The sequence below is a fragment of the Trachypithecus francoisi genome, unplaced genomic scaffold (assembly GCF_009764315.1).
Source record: "Trachypithecus francoisi isolate TF-2019V2 unplaced genomic scaffold, Tfra_2.0 Lachesis_group8, whole genome shotgun sequence".
Lineage (NCBI taxonomy): Eukaryota > Metazoa > Chordata > Mammalia > Primates > Cercopithecidae > Trachypithecus > Trachypithecus francoisi.
The window spans coordinates 17,702,122-17,711,824 of NW_022681473.1; positions in this window are offsets into that span (position 1 = coordinate 17,702,122).

Sequence of the window (9,703 nt, forward strand, 5' to 3'; positions counted from 1 at the left end):
CAGCACTTTGGGAGGCCGAGGCAGACGGATCACCTGGGGTCAGGAGTTCGAGACCAGCCTGGCCAACATGGCGAAACCCCGTCTCTACTAAAAATACAAAAATTTAACTGGGTATGGTGGCGCATGCCTGTAATCCCAGCTACTCGGGAGGCTGAGGCAGGACAATTACTTAAACCCGGGCGGCGGATGTTACAGTGAGCCGAGATCGTGCCACTGCACTCCAGCCTGGGGAACAAGGGCAAAATTCTGTCTTGAAAACAACGACAGAAAAACAATTATAGCATTACCCCCACTTCCTGCCAGCCTCCAATTTAGAGCAAAGCCCTGTTTCTTTGACTCTTCCCCAAATCACCCAACGCAAGTCAAATCCTATAATAAGTCCTTTCTAACACCCGCTTAGACAGATGTCCCATCATTCCCCCAGTACACATTCTCCATTGCAAAGAGCAATACACCCGAATTTCAGCTACAGGAGTGTTACTGGTGGTGTCTGGCTGGGAACAGTGACATTTGTTGGTAGGATAGGAGGCAGCTTGAAGAGATCCTCATATTGAAGATCTTTCAAGAGTCAGAGGGGCTGGCTGGGCACAGAAGCATGTGCCTGGAGTCCCAGCTGGTCAGGAGGATAAGGCAGGAAAATCACTTGAGCCCAGGAGTTTGAGGCCAGCCTGGGCAACACAGTGAGGCCTCTCTTGCCTCTACTTCTTTTAAAAAATGTAAGAGAAGGCCAGGCGCAGTGGCTCATGCCTGTAATCCCAGCACTTTGGGAGGCTGAGGCAGGCAGATGACTGAAGTCAGGAGTTCAAGACCAGACTGGCCAACATGGTAAAACCCTGTCTCTACTGAACATAAAAAAATTAGCCAGGCATGGTAGTGCATACCTATAGTCCCAGTTACTTAGGAGGCTGAAGCAGAAGAATTGCTTAAACCTGGAAGGTGGAGGTTGCAATGAACCAAGGTTATACCACTGCACTTCATCCTGGGCAACAGGGTGAGACTCTGTCTCAAAAAAGGAAAAAAAAAAAAAAAAAAAAAAAGCTGGGTGCAGTGGCTCATGCCTGTAGTCCCAGTACTTTGGGAGGCTGAGGCGGGTGGATCATGAGTTCAGGAGATCGAAACCATCCTGGCTAACACTGCGAAACCCCGTCTCTACTAAAAATACAAAAAATTAGCTAGGTGTGGTGGCACGTGCCTGTAGTCCCAGCTACTTGGGAGGCGAAGGCAGGAGAATGGCGTAAACCCAGGAAGTGGAGGTTGCAGTGAGCCAAGATTGCACCACTGCACACCAGCCTGGGTGACAGAGCGAGACTCTGTCTGAAAAAAAAAAAGTAAGAGGGGCCAGATAAAGGGGGTGATTGGATGGCAGGCAGAAGAATCATTAATTCTACTGACATTAATTGAAAATCTACTCTCCTCTTCACTGTTCCAAAGGGAATGCTCAGCCAGGCGTGGTGGTTCATGCCTGTAGTCCGCGTGCTTTGAGACGCCGAGACAGGAGGATCACTGGAGCCAGGAGTTCAAGATTACAGTGAACCATGACCGTGCCACTGCACTCCAGCCTGGGTGACAGAGCCAGACTCCTGTCTTTTTATTTTATTTTTTCCTGAGAGACCAGGTCTCATTCTGTCACCCAGACTGGGGTACAGTGGTGCGATCTCGGCTCACTGCAACCTCCACCTTCCAGGTTCAAGTACTTGTCCCCTGTCAGCCTCCTGAGTAACTGGGACTACAGGCTTGCATATGCCCAGCTAAGTTGTTGTTGTTATAGAGACAGAGTCTCACCATGTTACCCAGGCTGGTCTCGAACTCCTGGGCTCAAGCAATCTGCCCACTTTGGCCTCCCAAAGTGCTGGGATGACAGGTGAGAGCCACTGTGCCCAGCCTAGACTCCTGTCTTTAAAACAACAAAAACAAAAAAGAAATGCTGAAATGGAAAACACTCTTTGCCCCCAACGGAGTGTGTCTTCTAAGAGTGGGAGACAAGTAAACTTACAACTACAATAGAATGTGATAAGCTTGCTGAGAGAAGAGGCTTTGGGGGGCGGGGGGCACAGAAAAGGAGCACTTTAAGTCAGCTTCAAATGGGGTAAAGAATGAACAGTGTTGGCCAGGCACGGTGGCTCACACCTGCAATCCCAGCACTTTGGGAGGCTAAGACAGGAGGATCACTTGAGGCCAGGAGTTCAAGACCAGCCTGGGCAACATAGCAAGACCACGCCTCTACAAAAAACAAAAAAAACACAAAAAACACAAAAAAAAAACCGGGGCATGGTGGCTTGCACCTGTAGTTTCAGCTACTGGGGATGCTGAGGTGGAGGGATCACTTGAGTTCAAGGCTGTAGTGAGCTGCGATTGTGCCACTGCACTCCAGCCTGGGCAACAGAGACAGACCCTGTCTCAAAAAAAAAAATAAATAAATAAAAAGAAAGAAATAAAAAAAGAAAAGACAGTGTCAAGGAAGTCTTCCCAGAGAAGGTGACACTTAAGCTGAATCTTGAGAGATTGAGCTAGCGGGAGGGGGAGGGCGTTGCAGGCAGAGGGAGCAGGAAATGCATGGGCAGGGAGGCCACCTCTAGCTATAATGGATTTATGAGCACAAGAAATGTCCTGCTTAATGCCACGTTTTCCCAGAATCCGTTTTTAGGATTGGAGAGGTTTTCCTTGGTGGATAGAAAGAACCATGTGCGGGTCGGGCACGTTAGCTCACACCTGTAATCCCAGCACTTTGGGAGGCCAAGATGGATGGATCACTTGACATCAGGAGTTCGAGACCAGCCTGGCCAACATGGCGACACCCCATCTCTACTAAAAATACAAAACTTAGGCGTGGTAAACCTGTAATCCCAGCTACTTGGGAGGCGGAGGCAGGAGAATCACTTGAACCCGGGAGGCGGCGGTTACAGTGAGCTGAGATCGTGTCACTGGACTCCAGCCTGGGCAACAGAGGGAGACCATCTCAAAAAAAAAAAAAAAAAAAAAGAGCCATGTTTGAGCAGGGGAGACCTGCCTTGCACACTCCAGTTAAACGCTTTGTTTCAGGCTGTGCTTTGAGGCATCTTAACTAACCCCAGGCTTTGGCTCCCTTTGCTACACAGCAAAACAACTTCCTAGGGGCTTAAAGTCATCCATTCCCATCTGATGAGCCCTCAGAGGCAGGGTGGACAAAAAATTTTAATACTTTATTTATTTATTTATTTTTTGAGATAAGGTCTCACTCTGTTGCCCAGGCTGCAGGCTGGAGTGCAGTGGCACGATCATAGCTCACTGAAGCCTCAACCTGTTGGGCTCTGGTGATCCTCCCACCTCAGCCTCCCCAGTAGCTGGGACCACAGGCATGAGCCACCACACCCAATTGATTTTTGTAATTTTTGTAGAGACAGAGTTTTGCTAAGCTGCCCAGGCTAGTCTTCAACTCCTGAGCTCAAGTGATCCTCGATCCTTCCACCTTGGCTTCCCAAAGTGCTGGAATTACAGGTGTGAGCCCCCATGCCTGACCTGATACCTACTTTTTGATGCTGCTAATCTGATAGTGAGGAGGATGGGGCGGCCCTACTCTGCTTTCTTGCCATGGAGAGACCGCGTCATGAAGCCCTGTTTACAGATGTTTTGCTCCTGTCTGTGACACTACTTTGACCTAAGGCATCACAAGGCAACTCACTGAAAAGCTGCTGGGGATAGCAAATCAAGGTCTCAGGTTCACAGTGGAAGCTGGGCAGACCATGAGCATGACCCTAAATAATGCCAGTTTCTTTGTTCTGCAAAACAATATTTGGCTTTACCGGGGTGTTTTCTAGAACAGGTAACATAGCACAGTGGAAGGAGCATTGGACTTGGGCTATGGGATTTTGGGTTCATCCTTTCAGTTTTCTAGGCTTTAGTTTCCTCATCCTAAAATGAAAGGGGAGGGACTAGATGGTCCTTTGGATTCCTTCCAGTTTTGGGACCTGTGGATTTTGTGATTTGCTGTAAAAGCAGCAGAAGTCTGTTTTTTTGTTTTGTTTTGTTTTGAGCTGGAGTCTAGGTCTGTTGCCAGGCTGGAGTACAGCGTTGCAATCTCGGTTCACTGCAACCTCTGCCTCTGGGTTCAAGCAATTCTCCTGCCTCCGGAGTAGCTGGGATTACAGGCATGTACCACCACACTCAGCTAATTTTTGTATTTTTAGTAGAGATGGGGTTTCTCCATGTTGGTCAGGCTGGTCTCGAGCTCCCGATCTCAGGTGATCTGCCTGCCTCGGCCTCCCAAAGTGCTGGGATTACAGTATGAGCCACTGCGCCCCGCCTAGCAGCAGAAGTCTTTCAACTCTAGGCTCCCTCTGGGAAATTTCCATTTCGTGGGATGAATTTTCCTGGTGCAGGCTAATACACAACTCTGATTCTGTTCAAGTGGTCTGTGGATCCAAATGCTTTGCTGAGTCTGCAAAACCATCCATAATCCACACAGATGAGGTATGTGAGCTTCCCGCACAGTCACTGCATCCAGTGGTTTGCAAATAACAGCCTCAAGGATTCTGCAGAATTTGCAGCAAACTGAAGATTAAATTCCTCCTCAAGGCTTGGAAACAGACTGAATACAGGCATCCGGAGTCCTTGCTGCTTGGCATCTCCAACACATATTTAAATGCCCTAACAGGAGCAAATCCGTAACAGTGCTGACTGAAGGCAGGAGTCCCACACTCTGGGAGCAACAATCAGTGTCAAAAATACAATTTTGGGGCTGGACACAGTGGCTGATGGCTGTAATCACAGCACTTTGGGAGGCCGAGGTGGGTGGATCACTTGAGGTGAGGAGTTTGAGACCAGCCTGACCAACAGGGCGAAACCCCGTCTCAATTAAAAATACAAAAATGAGGTCGGGTGCGGTGGCTCATGCCTGTAATCCCAGGACTTTGGGAGGCCAAGGTGGGCAGATAGCCTGAGGTCAGGAGTTTAAGATCAGCCTGGCCCAAACGGTGAAACCCTGTCTCTACTAAAAATACAAAAATTAGCCAGGCATGGTGGCGCATGCCTGTAGTCCCAGTTACTCACGAGAGTGAGGCAGTAGAATTGCTTGAACCTGGGAGGCAGAGGTTGCAGTTGGCTGAGATGGTGCTACTGCACTCCAGGCTGGGCGACACAGTAAGACTGTCTCAAACAAAACAAAAACAACAACTATACATATATATGTGTGTATATATATATATATATATATATTTGGATAGCAATGGAAGTATCAGACAGCTTCATAAATACCAAAAAACAAAACAAAACACACACTCACACCCATACCCACACCCACACACTCAAGCTTCAAGCGGGCATGATGGCACACGTCTGTAATCCCAGCACTTTGGGGGGCTGAGGTGGGTGGATCCCTTGAGGTCAGGAGTTCAAGACAAGCCTGACCAAAACAGTGAAACCCCGTCTCTACTAAAAATACAAAAATTAACCGGGCGTGGTGGGGCGCCTGTAATCCCAGCTACTAAGGAGGCTGAGGCAGGAGAATAGCTTGAACCCGGGAGGCGGAGGTTGCAGTGAGCCGAGATCGCGCCACTGCACTCCAGCCTGGACGACAGAGCAAGACTCTGTCTCAAAAAACAAAAACAAAAACAAACAAACAAAAAACAACAACACAAAAATTAGCTGGGTGTGGGGGGATGTGTCTGTAGTCCCAGCTACACAGTTGGCTGAGGCAGAACAATTGCTTGAACCCAGGAGGCAGAGGTTGCAGTGGGCCGAGGTCGCGCCACTGCACTCCAGGCTGGGCGACACGATAAGACTATCTCAAACAAAACAAAAACAACAACTATACGTATATATGTATGTGTGTGTGTGTGTGTGTATGTGTGTGTGTGTGTGTGTGTGTATTTGGATAACGATGGAAGTGTCAGACAGTTTCATAAATACCAAAAAACAAAACAAGAAAAACACACCCACATCCACACCCACACATACGCACTCAAGCGTCAAGCTTCAAGCGGGCACAGTGGCTCATGCCTGTAATCCCAGCACTTTGGGAGGCCAAGGTGGGTGGATCCCTTGAGGTCAGGAGTTTGAGACGAGCCTGGCCAATATGGTGAAACTCCATCTCTACTAAAAATACAAAAATTAACTGAGCATGGTAGTACACCTGTAATCTCCGCTATTCAGGAGGCTGAGGCAGGAGAATCGCTTGAACTTGGGAGGCAGAAGTTGCACTGAGTTGAGATCGCACCACTGCACTCCAGCCCAGGTGACAGAGCGAGACTCTGTCTTAAAAAAAAAAAAAAAGAAAAAAACAATTAGCCCGGCGTGGTGGTCTGCGCCTGTATTTCCAACTACTTGGGAGGCTAAGGTGGGAAGATCGATGCCCAGGAAGTTGAGGCTCCAGTGAGCTGAGATCAAACTACTATATTCCAGCCTGGGTGACAGAAACCCTGTCCAAAAAAACCCCAAAAAACAAAAAAACAAAAACCCAAACCCAAACCTCACCTCTGTTTTTATATACGGGGGATGAGGCACCATCCACACACTAAATCAATATCATGTCATAAAATACCGTATGTACAGAATGCCAGGTCACTTCTCTAGGCAGCCAGATTTGCACAGCAATCACCAGAGTGCTGAAATGATACATGTGAAAGTGTTGTGTAAACTGTAAAGTGTTCTGCAAATAGACATTGTGATATAATCTCCTGGTGGTATGTTAGTTACTAATAAGGTCTGATGATGATGGTGAACAAGCCCTTTGCTGTTCTCAGAAGTCCTCAGTGATTAGAAAACCATCGTAGAAAGAACTGGAACTCCAGAATCAGAAACCAGGGTTTTGAGTTCTGCTAGATCCTTCCTCTCACTGTTCTCATGCCAAAGGTCTCTTCCAAGGACAGCAAAAATCCCAAGTGGCAGAAATAAAAATGATTCTGTCTGTGTTACAGCCAAGCTAGTCCCCTATGGGTGGATGAGTCACGTGTGAGCAGGGCTGGGAGAACTACACTTACATTCTTTTACATTTCCCTCTTCCCACCCTCCTTTCCACTGCCCTGCATTGTCTCCTGTCCCTATGGCAAAAAACTTGCTCAAGAAACCCCAGCTTAGTTTCTCTATGGGGAGGAAGGTGGCAAGCTACCTGGGTAGCTGTGGCTCTTATTGGTGAAGCCCATAGCCTGGTGGGGTGGTATCTTTGTACAAATCCACACGTGTCCTCCCCTGTGCTCCAAACTCTGAGTGCACACCCCCAAAGACATTTTTTTTTTTTTTTTTTGAGATGGAGTTTCGCTCTTGTTGCCCAGGCTGGAGTGTAATGGCACGATCTCAGCGCACCACAACCTCCGCCTCCCAGGTTCAAGCAATTTTCCTGCCTCAGCCTCCTGAGTAGCTGGGATTACAGGTATGCACCACCACATCCAGGTAATTTTATATTTTTAGTAGAAATGGGGTTTCACCATGTTGGCCAGGCTGGTCTCGGACTCCTGACTTCAAGTGATCTACCCACCTCGGCCTCCCAAAGTGCTGGGATTATAGGCGTGGGCCACTGCGCCCGGCCTCCCTTTCATACTTGACTATCCCTGTGTCATAAGGGCTCAGAATCTGAGGGTTTTGTCATAATTATACACAGTCTAGAAGACCAGGCCACATTTGGGTTGGCAGCATTTAGGCTGCCAGGCCATCCTGCAAAGAGGCATATTTGTGCTAGATGAAGAAATAGTAGGAAAAGCTGCCTGCTTTTTAAGCTCAGGAAGCATTTTATAAGATTTCCAAGGCTAACAGCTGCAGCCTCCTCTAGCTCCTCTAGTTGGGTTGATTGGCAGTCCCTAAAAAGATATGTCCACATCCTAATCCCTAGAACCTGTGGATGTTATTCTATGTGGAAAAAGGATCTTTTTGGATATAATTAAAGGTTTGTTCTTGGCAGGTGCAGTGGCTCACGCCTGTAATCTCAGCACTTTGGGAGGCCAAGGCGAGGTGGATCACCTGAGGTCAGGAGTTCTAGGCCAGCCTGGCCAACATGATGAAACCCTGTTGCTACTAAAAATATGAAAATTAGCTGGGTGTGGTGGCAGGTGCCTGTAATCCCAGCTACTTGGGAGGCTGAGGCAGGAAAATTGCTGGAACCTGGGAGGTGGTGGTTGTAGTAAGCTGAGATTGTGCCACTGCATTCCATCCATCTCAAAACAAAAAAAAAAAAAACAAAAAAAAGGTTTGTTTGTTTGTCTGTTCAAGACAGGGTCTCAATCTGTCACCCAGGCAGAGTGCAGTGGCGTGAACATGGCTCACTGCAACCTCGAACTCCTGAGCTCCTGAGTAGCTAAAACTATGGCCACCTGCCATCACACCCAGCTAATTTTTATATTTTTTGTAGCAACAGTATCTCACTGTGTTGCCCAGGCGGGTCTCCAATTCCTGGGCTCAAGCGATCTACCCACATCAGCTTCCCAAAGTGCTGGGATCACAGGCTTGAGGCACTGCACTCAACCTAATTAAGCATTTTTAAGTGAGGTGATCATCCCAGATTATCCAGGTACCTTAAATCCAATGGCAAGTGTCCTAATAAGAGTGAGGCACATCAGCCGGGCACGGTGGCTCACACCTGTAATCCAAGCACTTTGGGAGGCCGAGGCAGGCAGATCACTTGACCTCAGGAGTTTGACACCAGCCTGATTAACATGCTGAAACCCTGTCTGTACTAAAAATACAAAAATTAGCCGGGTGTGGTGGTGCATGCTTGTAATCCCAGCCACTCAGGAGGCTGAGGCACAAGAATTGCTTGAACTGGGGGAGCAGAGGTTGCAGTGAGCCAAGCTCGCACCACTGCACTCCAGACTGGGCGACAGAGCAAGACTTCGTCTCAAAAAAATAAAAAAAAAAAAGGCCAGGAGTGGTGGCTCACACCTGTAATCCCAGCACTTTGGGAGGCTGAGGTGGAGGGATCACGTAGTCAGGAGATCGAGACCATCCTGGCTAATATGGTGAAATACAAAATACAAAAACTTAGCTGGGCATGGTGGTGGGCACCTGTAGTCCCAGCTACTCGGGAGGCTGAGGCAGTTGAATGCAGTGAACCCGGGAGGTGGAGCTTGTAGTGAGCCGAGATCGCGCCACTGCACTCACTCCAGGCTGGGGGACAGAGCGAGACTCCATCTCAAAAAAAAAAAGAAAAGAAAAGAAAGAAAGAAAAGAAAAAAGTGAAGCACACACCGAAAAGAGTAAGGCAAGCCAGCATGGTGGCCCATGCCTATTGTCCCAGTTACTTGGGAGGCTGAGGTGGGAGGATCTCTTGAGCCCAGGAGTTCAAGACCAGCCTAGGCAATACAGTGAGACCTCATCTCTAAAAACAAAAACAAACAAAAGAGTGAAGCAGAAGGAGGCCAGATACAGAGAAATAGATGCACAGAGGAGAAGATCCTGGGAAAATGGAGGCAGAGATTGGAATGATAGGCTGTAAACCAAGGGATGCTAAAGATTGCTGGCAGCCACAAAAACTAGGAGAGAGGCAAGGAAAGATTCAAGGCTTGGTGCAGTGGCTCACGCCTGTAATCCCAGCACATTAGGAAGCTGAAGCTGGAGGATCACTTGAGGCCAGGAAGTTCAAGACCATCCTGGTCAACATCTCTACAAAAACTAAAAAAAAAATTATCCAGGCATGGCAGTGCATACCTGTAGTCTCAGCTAATGGGGAGGCTGAAGTAGGAGGATGCCTTGAATTTGTGGCTGCAGTGAGCTGTGATCATGCCACTGCACTCCAGCCTGG